At 40.6% G+C, this 17,228-nt stretch overlaps 1 long non-coding RNA gene across 1 annotated transcript; it reads left to right on the top strand.

The window, feature by feature from the left end:
• Window positions 1-259: 259 nt before the first annotated feature.
• Window positions 260-11,822, top strand: LOC120522031. The gene is made up of 4 exons (XR_005632255.1): window positions 260-338; window positions 1,328-1,487; window positions 7,316-7,381; window positions 11,787-11,822. It is a non-coding gene; the product is annotated as an uncharacterized LOC120522031 (long non-coding RNA).
• The last annotated feature ends 5,406 nt before the right edge of the window (window positions 11,823-17,228 follow it).

Here is a 17,228-nt window from a genome sequence, read left to right as displayed (position 1 = left end):
ACTTTTAATTAAAAAACAACCAAATTCCCTTTTTGAAAGGCTTTTTAAAAAAAATAGCTTTTTTTCCCCCTTTAAACCCAAAATCAAGGTATGGGGGAATTTTTTAATAAACCATGGTCCATTTAATAAAACAAAAAGTTTTCAATTGGGCCTACAGGATAAAAGGGTGTCCCGTTCCCTTTTTTTGGGTTGAGAGGATCAGAGAACAAGAAAAGAGAGAAATAGAAAAGGCTGAAGGAGTCATGGAGCGACTAGAGAAGGAGATTGAGGAGCTGAAGAAGAGAGACGCTGAGCTGAAGGAGCTTTCAGACACCAAGGACAACATTCACTTCCTGCAGGTGAGAGTGATGCTTCACAGGAAATCTAAGCAGACTGGGGTGTGTGGAACCTGAGAACATTTAGGAAGAAATTTAAAATATCTGAGGGGCTTGAACATCATAGCAATAACAGGCCATTTAGACCAAAACAAAACATCTTTTCATATTTGCTAAATATTGTTAAAATGTACAAAAATTCTGCTTCCATCTTCACCACAGGGTAATTTGTTCCATGTATCTGCACTTGTCTGGTCAGGAACACAAAATTTTAATTAAAGATATGCTTCACTAACTTTACTTTTAAAGATGCTACCTGATGAAAGATTATATAAACTCCCTTTATATCTATAAACATTTCTGTCATGTCACTTCCTAATGTCTCTATCCTTAAAATGGCATTTCCTCACAGCTCAAAACCACATTGCCCAGCCTCATCTCTCTGTATTCTCTTGGGCTGTTAAGTTATTTCTTTAATATGGAGACCAGCACTTCACCCAGTGCCACTTATGTGGACTCATATGTGTGTTGTACAGGGAGGGAGAATCTCTTCTGTATTGACGTTATATAACTCAGCTTCCCACTAGCCTTCTCTACTCTGACTGGTTGAGGATGGTAATGAGAGCACAAAGGCTCATAAGACCTTCTCATCAATTACACTTCCTACCTGCAGACCTATCATTGTATAATTATATTGAAGAGATTTCTTGCTACTTATGCACATTTTTACATTTAATTGTAAATAACAATCTTAGAAATATAACATGCCTACTGCCTTGTTTAATGTGCTAAGTCAATTCTGCACTCTCTGTCCCTTCATCTACAGTCTCATGACTCACCTCTCAAGGAGGTCTGTGTGAAAAATTTATTGAATGTCAATGTCAATAATATCTTAGGCTCCATTATACTGAAAGTTGGCGGTCTATCACACAGATCCCCTACAGATCATCTAACAGATATTTCTTTTTGTTGGTTCTCTCTAAAGCCTCATCCTTTCTTCTCTCCTGATTCAGACCTTCTCATCTCGCTGTGTTCTTCCTTCTGATGGAGACTCGCTCAGCTTCACTGTCACTGCTGATTTCTCTTTTGAGGACCTGAGAAAGCAGCTGTCAGGTCTGAAAAAGAGTCTGAAGAAGATCAGCCAGTGGGACATCAAGGCATGGACAACATCAGGTACAACGCATGTTCATGTTGTTGTGAAATTCCTTTAGAAAGACCAGAATAACAAAAAGAGAAAGTTGAACATGATGAGGGACGGTTCTTTAACATTTATCTATCAGCCTTTGCTATAAAATAGTTCTTATTGTATAAAGTGTCTTTTAAACAACATAAGAACATATAATTTATGGCTCCATCCAGGCTTCAGCTGTTCAGTCATTAATTTCAGTTTATTATCCCAGACTTAGTTTCCCTCTTGGGCCGAGCACATGACACCTTGTTGCAGACAGACCATTGATTTGGTGGCTCCTTGTTGCTATCTTTTCCATCCTATGTACTACTAGAACCACTAAAATGGATCAATTTAAATATGGAAATACTTTCTACTCTCCTCAGATTTTGGAGATGACAGTTTGAACTTTCTAGCCCAGAGATGAAAGTAAACTCCTCTGCTGAAATCAGTGCTTTAATGAACGCAGAGCCACTTGGAAATAACAAGTTCTTTTCCTTTAAGAACTCATCACAATGTATGACTCTACCTAGCAGAGCTTTAAAATACAACCCAGTTCTCTCCAGTGTCACCTGTTGGTGCTTAAAGCTGAGAAGAAATAACTCATGTGACATTGACAAATTGAGAAACATCCTGAACCATCAGGACAAACAGAGCTGAGACATATAGGACCATAGTGCATCTGTGAGTGCCAGATTTACTGAACTTGAGGACAGAGAAAAGTCACTGCAGCCTATGCATTCCTGGGATTAAGAAGAGCATGGAGGGTTGCAATGTAATTACATTACTGGAAAAACTTTGGCCTGGGATTTTTACATGTTGGTTGAGTAGCACCATAGGATTCACTTTTGATGTAGACCTCTTATATTACAATTTTTCAGTCATAATGATCAATAGATTGTTCTTCAACATGCTCAGAAAATGCCTAACCATTCATGCAAAGGACAGCTTATTTCTCCATTGATGGCAGTTCTACTTCCACAACTGCTGCAAGGAAAGCTAAGCAACCTGCTATCAAGGTGGCAGGAGCTGCTGGGTTGCATCCATTTCTCCTCTTACCATGTCAAATTTGGAGACTTTACTATTCACAAAGATGTGTAACTAAAAGTTGATAGCCAAACTTTTCCATCCTTTAATTTGTACAGTTGCTCAGTACAGTGGAATCTCGGTTCATGAGCGTCTCGGTTCACGTACAACTCGGTTCACGACCAAAAAGTTCAAATGTTCCCCTCTGTTCAGAGAGAGAGTGAGGGCATGCTGCTGATGGGGGTTAGGGTGTGTGCGCTACAGAGAGAGAAAGCAAGCACGCTGCTGACTGGGGTGTGTGTGTGTGTGCGCTACAAAGAGAGAGAGAGCGGGAGTGAGCGCATACCGCTGACAAATGGGGGGGCTGACAGTGGGTGGGATGTGCTACAGAGAGAGAGAGAGAGTGTGAGTGAGCCAGCTCCTGTAGCTGAGCAGGGAGCCTGGGTGTTTTGTGTCAGTGTTATTCAATGTTTTTACATTAGTTTACTATTACACTGTGCATTCTATGGCGTAATTAACTATACAGTATTTGTGCTTAATCTTTACATATATTTACATAGAGTTCATACGGTCTGGAACGGATTAATTGTATTTACATACAATCCTATGGGGGAAATTGCTTCGGTTCACTACCAACTCGGTTTACGACCAGAGTTTTGGAACGAATTATGGCCGTGAACCAAGGTTCCACTGTATTAGTTTTACACACTCACAGAATCACAGTTTAGAAATACTTCAACAGTTATTACTCATATCAGCATCATTCTGAATGCATGATGGTTCTTTCTCCTGTTAACTACTGTATGTTCTTTCAGATCACTTGGATTTGTCAATAAATACTCAGTTTGGAAACAGAACTGTGAGACATCTAGATTAAAATGGTATTTCACGGTTTAGTCACATTCGTAGAACCTCAAACCTGAATATGGAGACAAAAATTATTAAAGCTGACATATAACAACTGGAATGTAAAAAAGATGGTGGAGAAAGCTGGTCCTCTCAAGACAAAGGATATTAATGTGCTAATAGATTAGTCAGGGATTAATAGAAATACAATATATCTTAAGTTAGAAAGTTGGAAATAAGAGCTTTAAAGGGGATCAAAAAAGTTATACATTTACTGGTGCTCAGGAACTGAAAGAATTGACAAGTATAAGAAAGCTGTGTACAAAGTACAGTCTGATTACTTCTACAAAGGAATAAATGAAAGTATAAATACCCACGAAATGTTTTAGAACTCTTTGACACAATTCAATAAAATTAGTGTAAATAGTTGTAACCTTATGTATGTCATTAAAAGTAAACTTGATATCATGAGATCAAACAGTCAGACTCCAGCATTAGTGACATTGGATCAGATCAGGTCACCCCTTACACTTACCACCTTAATACAGTTAAACTGCTATTTAAAATTGAATTTATAAATGAAACCCATCACCTGCTGTTTAGGCCCACCTCTACTTAGGTAGTTGAAAATCTCTCTTGCAGTTCTAAAACAAAATCTTCACGACACTTCGCTGTGCCTTTTTACGCTGTCCCAGTGCAGAAGCTGCAGTAACGCGTTTCATAAACGATATTCTCATTTCCTCATATTCACTAAAGGCCACCATTATTAAGACTTTAGTCAGAAGCACAACATTTGAGAATCAGCTAGCTTGTCAGACACTGTCTTTATGAGGTTCACATCTTATTTATCAAATGACTAACAGAATACCCACGCTTTGCAGCAGAGAAGTAGTGTGTTAAAGAAGTTATGTGTTTTAAAAATAACGTAACATGATTGTTAATGTAATTGTTTTGTCATTGATATGATTGTTGTTGTCATATCTATCTATCTATATATATACTTATATATATATATCAAAATACCCGCTTATGCGGACATGTGTTAAAGAAGTAATGAAAAAGAAAAGGAAACATTTTAATAATAACGTAACATGATTGTCAATGTAATTGTGTATTTATATATATATACACACAGACACACACACACACATATATACACATATATATACACATATATATATATATATACATATATATACACACATACATATATATACATATACATATATATACATATTCATATATATATATACATATACTGTATATACACATATATATATATATACAAATCTACATATATATACATATATATATTATGGATGGGACTCGATTAAAAAAATTAATCTAATTAATTAGAGGCTGTGTAATAATTAATCTTGATTAATCGTATGTAATCACACATGAAAATTTGCCTCAAATCGCAAATGTTTTTTTTTATTTAAAAGGGTTTTAGTGGGCAACAGAATCAAATAATAGACATGGACATGAATATTGTAAACTGCACTTTTAATTTCTGGAAAAAAAAATGCATTTAAACTGCATTTGAATTCAAAACAGAAACAAAAATATCATCCCTGGCTAAAATTGGGCAGACTTAAAAATAAAGTGGTAGTTTAAGTACTTTAAGTATATTTTCAGAATGGTATTGTCTTTAAATAATAATAACCAAAATTTCAACATAAAGTGCAGTTTTTCTTCTTAAAAAAATAAGTCAGAAACATAAAAGGTAATTTGACCAACTTAATCTTTAAACTCTGAGTATCCTTAGCCAAAATTATTTTGTACATTAGGCTAAAACAGTGTGATCATTGAACATTTTGTAATTAGATGTAATCAGAATTACTAACGGTCACGGAAGTCCAATGATCCCCAGTAAGAGCCACAAAGTCCAATTTCTGTAATGCATCTAATTTTACTTGCTTTTCAGTGTGCACAAAACCACGCTTTTATCAAGGCTTCGCTCGGGTAGTCTTTTGAAATGAAATTTTCCTCCGATCAGTCGTAGGAACGCGCTTTATTCCGACTCTAACATTTTTGTAGCTGTGATGTGTGCATCAATGTAATCAATGTACCAGGAAATCATGCATTGACAGGAGTTCCCCTTTGCTTGGAATTGAAAGTGTGATTAAATGCGTTATTTTTTTTAACACGTTATGGAGTACATGCATCGAAGCTTCTCAGCTGTACTTGTGCTAAGAAAAGGAAACATTTTAAAAATAAAATTACAAACGCCAGCGGCAGCCTGTCTATGAACTTAATTTAAACTTTAGATTTACACCGTGCTTTGTTTCCGAAGTAGCAGCACTCATGAATATGGTAGTATATGTCACTCGCTCGCTTCTTATTGTTTCGCTGCCTTCTCAATTATATAATGCATGTTTTCTTCAGCACTTTTTGAGCTCTTCCTGGTTTTCTACGTACTGCGTTGATAGTCAGTTCACGTGATTACATGGGAGGCGTGATGATGTCACACAAAACTCCGCCCCCCCACGGCCATACAACTCAACTCCATTACAGTATATGAAGAAAAATAGCTTACAGTTATGACCATTACGCGTAGAATTTCGAAATGAAACCTCCCCAACTTGTGTAAGTAAGCTGTAAGGAATGAGCCTGCCAAATTTCAGCCTTCTACCTACATGGGAAGTTGGAGAATTAGTGATGAGTCAGTGAGTGAGTCAGTGAGTGAGTGAGTGAGTCAGTCAGTCACTCAGTCAGTCAGTGAGAGCTTTGCCTTTTATTAGTATAGATTTGTATTACTTGACTAGTGGAACACGCAGACCTCCAGTCCTCAAACAAAAGGTAATTGACAAACACAAGTCCACTAATATAACGATCACCTTGATTATGAATTGTGAACCTGTAGGCACCAAGTACCAGGGGATTATCTGTACTGCATGTGTAGTCCTAAAGTCCTGAAATAAAAGGAGATTGAAATGTAGGCAGAAGGGTGTAATGTGGAAAATGAAAAGCAAAAGAAATGTTTATTTGAAAAAGCAAAAAGAGCAACGAAAAGTGAAACATGAGCCAATGCAAGAATGTGATGAAATATAAAAGCAAAGCCTGAATAGGTGGGCATGAGAAGAGCATTGGTCTCATGTTAAGGTGGCAAGGGAATACTTTGTAAGATGAGGAAGGTGAAGGACAATTGTCACTTACACTTTTTTTCTTTCAGTATCATATTTTGCTCTTCATTGTTTGTAAAGTCCGTAGTTCCTAATAAACACTCAAAGTCATTTAGTTGTTTAATTTGAAATCAAGTAGAGACTCACAGCACCTCAGTTTACTGTATATAAAAGAGAGACACGTAGGGGACATGACGTCTTGTGGCCTCTACAAACAAAAAGAAGAAGAAGAGCTGAGGAAAGAAATCTTGAATAAGAACTGAGCTTAATGTGTTTGTTGAGTGGCGAGTGACTGAGTGAGCGTCACAGGCAGACAGAAGCCCTGTGCCCGACTCGGCTTTCTCTTTCATTTAATCACTTCGTACTCACAGTGCACCGCGTCTGGTGAACGACTCTGTTTCCAAGTGTCAAATTTGATTTTTCATGTGCGTCTTTTAAGGAACAGAGAAACTGCATCACAAGCACTTCATGATAAGCAGAAGCAGGAAACTGGAGCATGTGGCCTAAGGAAATGACATCTGCATGAGCAAAAAACTGCTGTTACACAGAAACTGAGAGAACAAGAGAGTATTGAAATACTTCTTAAACATGTTGATGGAGTCAGCAGGTGGGCATCTCGAACTATTGACTCCCTCAGTGTGTTTAATGAGTTTATTCACTATGTGTACATTCTGCTCTTTCTTCTAACTGCACCACCATGTTTTATGCTTTAGCTGCTTGTCGTTTTGTATTTTATTTAAACTGCAGTACATTTGTAACACATGTTTAAGAATTGAACTATCATTAAACAATGAAATTTTAACAGTTTCTATCCGTCTCTTTGTGTTTATTTTCAGGTCATGAAGCTCCACTTGTCACCCTACAGCCTCCTGAACCTCACAGCAGAGACGAGTTTTTACAACGTGAGTTTATAATTTGACTGAATGGATCATCACAATAGAAATCGTTTCTGCTTTTATGTCCCAAACCAGGGTTATGATGTTTAAGTGTAGCCATCAGAAAGAGCTGTGTTGAGTGTTTGATGAGCTAAAAATGATGGTGGTCTTGAGACTGGGGCATTATGGGAAAGAAAGAAAGGAAGGAGAAACACCAAAGCAGTCAAGTAAAATTCACTGGAAGAAAAACAACAAAAACCTCACCTGAAATCGTGTCAGCTACACCAGGTCCACCTGTCACACAAGTCTTCCTTCCATTTAATTGTTATTTTTTCATATTTATTTAATATGTAGTGCTGCTTTCTTTTTCTGTTTTCCAGTCTCTCCTTTCTGTTGCTATTCCATTCCAGTCATTCCGTTATAGTAATGGTAATAATACTGTGTTTATACGGCACATAGCATGTAAAGAACACAACCCAATGTGTGTCACACAAAAAATGACAACGTCCACCACCATTAGCATGTACAGTAATGTGGAAAAGTAAGCACAGCCCATGAAATAGATATTCTGTTTAAACATTTGTGAGCATATCAAGACTTAATCTTCATTTAAGCAATATCACTAGATAAAGGTGATGTAAATGACAAAAGTGGAAACAATTCATTGACTTTGTAACTAAACATCAACAGATATGCCATTTTCATTCACCTACTCTACAAGCTCTGCTAGCTGGTGTTGCCCCCTCAAGTCAACATTTCAGCTAAATGTCTGGCAGTCACTCATCTGAACACATAGTGAACAGAACCAAACAGGTGACTCAGAGAAGATCCTCCTCACCTTATCTTAACAAAATCGTATGTGCTGTGCTTTCCAACCTCCTGTAAATGAGGCCATCGTCACGACTTGTTGAATGTCAGTCACACAGGAGAATCACAAAGGTCATCAGGTGGGTCCCCTCCTCTCAGATGGTGTGTCACTGGATTTAAGGCCCACCACACAATGTGTGTGACGTCTTACATGCACCCCCTCCTTTCCTGATGACTGAGGCTCAGCCAATTCTAAAGTTAGTATTAATAAAACCATTAATATAAAACTCACTGTTTCCTTGTACGAACCTACTCTGTCACCCTCAAAAACTCTGATCAGAATTTCACAAAACAAAGTTCTAATGTGAGCTGATATCGGCAACATTTGAGATAAACCCAGATCGGAGTTGGGCTGAACTTGCTCATACTCATTTAGAGCAATTAACTAAAACCATTAAAACCCTAAAATGAATAAATAAGCCATTAAATCCTAAAATCTAAACACATATGCCTTCAAAGTGAGCATTCAATACGTATCTGTTTAAAATAAATAAATACACATTTATCAATATCTTAAAATACAGCTAAGACTAAATGATAAACCTCATATTTATACGAAAGACCTGGCCAGCTTTTCCCCACTCCATATTCTGCCATCTTAGCCAGATCCAACGATATGCTTCACTGTTAATTCAATGATGCAAACTATTCATTTCCTTTCTGACCACAATATGATATCATGCTGTAAGTTACTCATAGCTATTTCTTTTGGGACTACTAGGCTTCCATTAGGGTCTACATTAAGCTTCCAATTCTTAGTCAAATTTAACTGACCCCCTCTTTGTTTAGCCAGGCCTACAGGGGTGTTGTTCTGCTTTTTCTTAACAAACATCTGCCTAACTACGCTGGCCTGCCTTACTGAATTTTCTCCCTCTCCTTTTTCCTTCCAACGCAGTGGTGACACATGATAGCACTTTATTATGCCTCTGCGTGTGTCTGCCTTGGCTCCGACTAACTTTGCAGTCTGACACAAAGTGCTGTAGTGAAGCAACGCCTGCACATAACACACAATTCAGGTCAGCCCCTGTCCACACCTTCATATTTTTTGGAGACAGGAGCACATCATAAATTGCTCCAATAAGGAACTTCACCCGACCAGACTCCATCTCCCACCATTCTTTCCAGTTCAGCCTCCTTTTCTCCAGGATTTCCCAATTTAGCCATTGACTTTGCTTTACTTGAGAAGCCACTGCTGCATATCCACCTAACTCCTCCACCACCATGTCTCCACTCCCCTACCTTACTCCAAAAGGACTTCCTAATTTGATAACCGAACCCCACCCTGCTATATTGCACGTGGCCCACTTCTTCTTTGAGGCTCAGATCTGCTTCTGCCTGCTTCACTGCTGCCTTTGGGTCCCATTTACATCCTCCTTTAACTGAAATTTCAGCTTTTCTTACTCCTGTGTTTTTGGACTGAGACAAAGTTAAGTGCGACTTTGCCTTTGCACAGTTGAACTCTTCTACCAAGCTGGGTACTGGTAGCTCAAAGAGTCCCTTGGCAAATAAAGTACTTTTGCTTTGGCTCTGTGGAACTCCAAACCATTTCCTTAGATATGCACTAACCATCCATTCACACTTCTCCATTTGGCAAATGGCAATGTCATAAGTAGTATAATGTCAGGCGGCTTCTGTCAAAATTTAATCCGAGTTTGATTGATGAGATTAAACCACGCCCCTTTTTAATCGAAGACCGGAAGTCCGCCCCACCCACCATCTGTTGTTAGTTGACCTTGGATGACCTTTCAGGAAGTCCCCTCCCCCACCACCGGTTGTTTTGTTGACCTTGGATGACCTTGATCAGGGCCCCTGTTGATTAATGACAGGAAGTCCCCACCCCCAACCACCGGTTGTTTGTTGACCTTTAGCCCAGCCATCTGTTTTCCCCAGGAAGCTGTCAAGGGCAATTTGATGGATGCCCCCACCCCTTGAACCCCCACCACCCCGCCCCTGCTTGGCCACTGGCCTAGCCCCATCTCACTAGGGCAAGTTCAGACATGCCCAAGGGCTGCCTAGGCCCCCCTTGAACCCATCACCACCCCCACCACTTCCCATCCCCCACCCCTCTTCCAAAGACAAGTTCAGGCATGTTCAGGCATGCTGCAGCCGGACCCTGGACAAGTTCAGGCATGTTCCTATCCATACCCAGACTGAATGGCCTGCCTAAGCCTCACTGCAGCACATGATGTCTGGTCCCCTTCTTCCTGGGATATACACACACAGGCTCCGTTCGGACCGATCTAACTTGTCGCCGTTCCTGCCAATATTGCTTTAGGTAAGAATCCCTGTATCTATGTAACAATTATTTTAAAAATATCTATCTATCTAATCGTTGCTATATCATTTGTAAACTCCCTTGTATTTTATCTAAGACAAAACAGCCTTTTCCTTCCCATCTCCGTGAAAATCCTTTCACAGACAGGCTCTGAGTTTAAAAGCATTCAGCAGCGCACAGAAAGACAAGCAGTCTAGCGTTTAGCAGCCCCGCAGGCGTGTGCTTGTAGTTCAAAGCACGTTGAAATACAAGCTGCCCGGCACCCTCTGCGCAGCCTGGCTTTTAGCAGTCCCTGCGCGCATCCGCGAGCTGGTCATTCCCAAAGCACACAGAAAGGATCTTTCTCTCTGTTCACACTGAGTCCGGAGCGCAGCTAGAGCCGTCAGTGCATGCCATATGGGTGGAGCTATGTGTAAGTTCACCTCCTCCCCTGACAGCTCCGCGCTGATTCAGTCCAGGCGCGGGCAGGCTTGTCAACAGCTGAGCGTAAGCCCCCCTTCTTCCATTCCCAAGACGCATGGGTCTTTAAAAGTTAAAGGCTTTCATGATAACGTGTAAAACCCGAGATAACTAGTTCGCTATAAGACCTTTAAAAATCACACAGTTAAATAAGATGCAGCAGTTCCCTTATAATTCACGTTGGAGACATCTACATGCTAAATGAATTAATATATTTATAATTTGTATTTAATTCGATCTAAAACAACCCTTTTTCTACCCCTGTTAATCCTCCCCTCATGAAGAAATCTGGATAGTTTTTTCTAAAAGTTTGAATGGCTTAATCAGAGCGGATATCTCGGGCTGTGGTCTTTGGGGAATCGGTGGCACTTCCGCAGTTAGGCTGGCTCAGGACGTTGATGACCTTTAACCTCGGAGCAAAACAGAATGCGTATGTTTAATCAAATCTACGAGTTACAACGGAATCTATTAGGCGAATTCCGGATAGCCATTAACTTTGTGACCGGATCAAAATTTTTGCAAAGGTGAAAAGGTCTTGTGGAGATACGCATAAATGTTTAAACAAATCTATTAGGCGAATTCCGGACCACACTGGACAAAGGGCATTATACGGATGTCCGATTTAAATGATTGGGGCACATTGTAAAACACCCCGCTTCTTGGATCTATAAATAAGCCGCGGTCGGACCCCAAGCCCCATACCTCTACGCTTCGTTCAGAACTGCAAAGATGAATCGCTCCCAATACGGTTTGTCAGCACGAATTTATTAGAATAATGTATTGTAATTTTAATGACTGCATCTAAATGAAATCTAATTATTCTTGATACAGACCAAACTGCAACAATCGTTACAACCGAGCACCCAGGTAAGACTATTTATGATTTTATTAGCGTTAAATGAAAATGTTTTAAAACTGAGGTGTGAATTCTTATATTTTTCCTTAGAGCTGTTCATACCGTCGATTCGCAAAATGGTAAAACCTTTTTAATATATCTTGTTTAATACGCGCATGGCTTGCATATCAGTATTTAGGCTGCGCGCGTGCGTATATCGGCGGGGTGATCGGAGCTCATGAGCTCATGAGCTCAGCACGCGCGCATGTATAAGCGCTTACGTGTTTGTCAATATAAAACTGTTTATAACATGTTTCTTCTGGGTTGATCCGCTCATGAAATGGGCTGAGGAGTCTATAAACGTATCTTAACTAACCGCATGAACGAAGTGCGTGAGTGAATATTTGAGTATAATTACTGGGTTGTAATGGAAAATGTCTTGGAATACAATAAAGTTATTTCAAAACGTGCGGTTGATTCATTTATTTTCTTTTCTTTAGAATTATTTATACAGATAGAGTCGCCAATCGATTTTAATCAACCAGGTGAGATTTTTTATTAAAATACTAAAATGTTTACATCGTTTCTATGTATACGTGCGCACGCGCACTCTGGTGTGTGCACCGTCGTGCATGTGCGCAGGCGTGCATGTAATTACTAGCGTTCGGAAGCCCCCGAGCGTTGCTAAAATGAAATGTAAGACGTACTAAGGTGCTTTAGACGTATCAAAAGTATTGTTGAATCATCGGGTAAATGAATATTATAGCGTGTTTCTGTATTTATGAGATTATATTTTATTACCTTGAGACCCGATTATTTTGAAAATGATTTACCCAATTTAGTTTAGGGATTGCTCATGCAGTTTGTTAAAGTGCTTCGGGTAGTTACAAGAAGCCTATCGGGTTGAATAGGGTGGATGCATATTAAAACGTTGTGTGATAATTAACCGTTTGAGGGGCGTGCGTGCGTGTATGTATGTGGGTGTCTGGATTGGTGCTTGGTCATTTGGTTCAGCTGCTGCAAGAGCACGTGTAGAGCAGCTTGTGTATGTATTTGGGTGTCTGGATTGGTGCTTGGTCATTTGGTTCAGCTGCTGCAAGAGCAGGGATTGGGAAATGTTATTTTAAATAGGGGTGTATTTTGTTTTGTAGACGAAAATTCTGTACAAAACCAAACAGATTCTCAAAGGGATTACGCTGATTTGTACAGTCACGGTAAGTGGCCTTTTCAATTTATGGATGAAACTTTGGGGATCACACTTATCTGCAGATTTTGTGTAAAGAGTCCTTTAACTGAGAAGGTTATAATTTTATTTTCAGATTCAACTTTCCCGGGTGTTTTAACACAATTGCTGCAAGGCTCAGACAATCTAGAACTCTACAAAAACTGGGAGGATCCAGAACCAACCACAACTTCTCAGAGCATCAGGGGGTATTCTCCAACAGCCTCTCAGAGCAGCCGAGGGCAGCCTCGGAGCATCAGGGGGTATTCTCCAGCAGCCTCTCAGAGCAGCCGAGGGCAGCCTCGGAGCATCAGGGGTATTCTCCAGCAGCCTCTCAGAGCAGCCGAGGGCATTCTCCGACACCCAGCCAGAGCAGCCGTGGGTATTCTCCAGCGCAATCGCCGGCGTCTTCTAATTCTAGACGCCGCTCATCCCCAGGTGGGGAACTTTACCGACATCGCCTCACTCTGAGCGAGGATCTCGCGAAGAAGTCGTTATTCACCCCGATATTCCCATCAGCCTGACCACGACCGGAGACATCGCGAAAGACTGGTTCTGTTGGGTGACGTTCTTCGCTGGGCATTTGAACAATTTATAGAATTAGAGTCTCCTGGGTACAATTCCGTACCCGACATGAGTTTACATTTGCTGCATCTGTATACTTTTTCCAAGGTTCTACCCAGAAATTAAAGAATAGGTTTTATATTTACTTTTTTCTTTCAATAAGAATAACATTGAATGCAAATTTTTATTTTCTGTGCTTATAACTGTAACCTTTGCTTAAATTTAGGTCATGCCTGAAAACGGGTCTAGCGCTAGCAGCAAAGAACGCGACAGCAGTGACAGCAGCAACGACAGTGGAACAGACAGCTTCCGTGAACATCCTGTAGGGCGCAAAGGTAGGAAAAGGCCGTCCAGTGAAAACCTGAGACTATTAAAAGAGATGTCTGATAACCTTGAATATTCTATAAAACCCCCTAAAATACCTACCCCTCCGCGATCACCTGAAATTGTTCATTCACCAACCCCAGTGACACATCCTATTGACAATTTTGATCTCATTGATACATCGCCCAGGTTCTAAATTCTGATGAAATAGCCGTAGTTAACGCTCTGTTGGAGCTTTTGAAGAATACCTCTTCTCAGGACAGAACGTCATCAGGCCCTTCACAACAACCAATTGCCCTAAACATGTATGTAGAATCCCCACAGCCTTCTACCTCAGGAATCTCGGGACCTAGTAAGGCCAGTCTTCAACACCCACCTGTTGACGACTTAAAAGAGCCGGATACTTCCTCCCCACATCCTCAGACAGGATCAGGAGTGACTAATTCGTCCGGGGTAAACTTGAGTCTCAAACCAACTCTCCACAGCCATCTACCTCGATACGGTGAATCCATCGTCTCCAGAGCCGCCAGTAAGTTCCCCACAACCCTCTACACCGCACACGGGAATCCGTCAGTAATTTCCCCACAACCCTCTACCTCTCGATTAAATAATTTGTCTATAACGGATCGTCCAAAATTTAACAATATCGAGATTAGACACCGCTTCAATTTTTCAGAGGCCTACACACTTGATTCATTCGAAGTTTTTAATCATATACACGAGACCCTTCAGCAAATATTAGACAGTTTTACGAACACTTTGAATCCTATGGATCTAGTTCAGTTAGAATTACGTGCCGAATCTCTCAACCCCAGTGTTTTCTCCCTAACCCCAGCTGGCCTGCTTTCTGTTGAAGACTTTTTTAATCAAATTGAATTACTTCTCCAGAGTCACGCTACTATTTTAGCCGATTCCAGTCTGACGTTAATCGTTCAGGTGGTCAGGGTTCCATCTGGTGGCGGCGGGCTAGGCGTAAAGCCTGTTCCCTATTCAACGATGTAATCCTTCAAAAGAAACGGAAGCACCTATGGAACTCCTTTAACCGGGATGATCAGTGCTGTTTTGCCAGGGTTTGCTGGCTGTATTAAACGATAAGTTCAGAAACAATCAGAAATTGTGTGAACAAGAGGCCCGCCGTCTGCACGCTGGGGTCGGTTTATCAACGGATCAGAAAGTAACGCTTTCAGATGTCGAAAAATTTGAGAGGCTACTAGTAATTAAAATCATCGTCTGGTACAGGGAACCGAACACCATCGCTCTATTAAAATTTGAAGCAACCCAGGTTAGAAAAACAAAGACGCGTTCCTGTTTTTGCACCAGGATCATTATTACGGTATTTTGAATCTAAAAGGTTTTCTGGGGTTTTCCTACGTCTGCGATTTCTGTTACACGGGATATTCTATACCGCCACGGCATCGCGAACAACACTGTGATGTCTGTTTATCTACAAACTGTCTATTAGTTGACGAGGAGGCTTTACGATGTCCCGATTGTCGCCGTTTCTGTCGATCAGGGTTTGCTTCGAATCCACAAAACCCGAAATGGAATGAAAAGACGCGCGGTCTGAAAGTATATGCGACGCCCTTAAAGTCTGTGTTCTCTGTTACGAGAGATACAGCTTGAAAGCCGGTTCAAAACCTCACAGTGTCGACCCAAACACTGTCGCGTTTGTAGAGCAGTCGTAAAAGAGTCGGATGAAAACCATCAGTGTTTTATTCAAAGCTTACCGCAAAGACCAAACCATGAAAAATACGTGTTCTACGATTTTGAGTGCCGTCAAGATGCTGGTACACACATCCCCAATTACATCCACTGCATGCATTGGAACGGTCGATCATGGAGATGGGCCGGCGAGGACTGTAGCAAAATTCTTTCACAGATATCGATGTCCGAAATACAAAGATTACACGTTCATAGCTCACAATTCTAAGGTATGACGGATATTTCCTCATGAAATATCTCATCGAAAGCGGGCAAACTCCATTTGTTACATCTCAGGGTTGTAAATTAATGTGCTTTATAGAAGAAGATTACAACTTGAGATTTATCGACTCGTTGAACTTCTTACCTATGAAATTGAGCAGTATGCCCAAAGCCCTGGGATTCCAGGCTCAAAAAGGGTACTTTCCCCATTTCTTTAATACCGCTGAAAATCAAAATTACATCGGCCCATACCCCGAGCCTAAATATTACGGCATTCAACACATGATGAGCCAGGAAAGAGAGGAGTTTTTGTCTTGGTACGACTCTATTAAAAGCGGAACCTTCAACTTTAGACAAGAAATGGCGTACTATTGTCGAAACGACGTGGTTATTTTGAGAACTGCCTGTATGAAATTTAGAGATGAAGTGATCGGGATCGGTAATATTGATCCTTTTCAGTGTATGACCCTAGCTTCTCTCTGTATGTCCATGTACAGACAAAACTGCATGCCTGATAATGCAATTGGAATCATTCCTACTGACCATTACAAAAGCACTCACAAAGCTTATTCTAATGCTTCTATTCAGTGGCTAATGTTTCTTTCCGAGAAGGAAAAAATAAACATTCGACATGCGCGGAATCACGGTGAAGTCAAGATGGGGTCCTTTTATCTAGATGGTTACCGAAGTTCAGGGTGTCCCGACGGCCTTTGAGTTTGCTGGCTGCTTTTATCACGGATGTCCAGAGTGCTACGATGCGCAAGCCAAACACCCTCTTACGGGGACGTCTTATGCAGAATTGTTTAAAACGTTTAACGATAAACTCATTAAATTGCGGGAAAACTTTAATCTGACGGTGAAAGTGCTTTGGGAACACGCTTGGGAGCGCATGAAAAAAGAGGACGGAGCTTCAAGATTTCTTAAGACGCTTTGAGTTTCCTGAACCTATCAATCCCCGTGATGCCCTTTATGGAGGGCGCACCAACGCGATCAAATTATACCATAAAGTCCAAGGTGACGAGCAAATGCAATATTACGATTTTACAAGTCTGTACCCCTACGTCAACAAAACAAAAACCTACCCGATCGGCCATCCGACCTTTATTTTTGAGGAGTTTGGCGATCTTAAGCAATACTGGCTCATTAAAATCACCATGCTCGCCCCACGCAATTTGTATTTTCCGGTCCTCCCTTTAAGAATTTGCAATAAATTGATGTTCGTTTGTGCCGTACGTGTGCAGAAACCCAGACAACCACCGGCCTTTGCCATCACAATGATCGGGAAAGGTCTTTAACAGGAACCTGGTGCAGCGTCGAAATACTCAAGGCCTTAGATAAAGGGTACAAAGTTTTAAAAATTCATGAGATATGGCACTACGAGCAGAGTACCGCAGATTTATTTTCC

The sequence above is a fragment of the Polypterus senegalus genome, unplaced genomic scaffold (genome assembly GCF_016835505.1).
Source record: "Polypterus senegalus isolate Bchr_013 unplaced genomic scaffold, ASM1683550v1 scaffold_3904, whole genome shotgun sequence".
Lineage (NCBI taxonomy): Eukaryota > Metazoa > Chordata > Cladistia > Polypteriformes > Polypteridae > Polypterus > Polypterus senegalus.
This window is presented reverse-complemented; position numbering and strand designations above follow the sequence as displayed.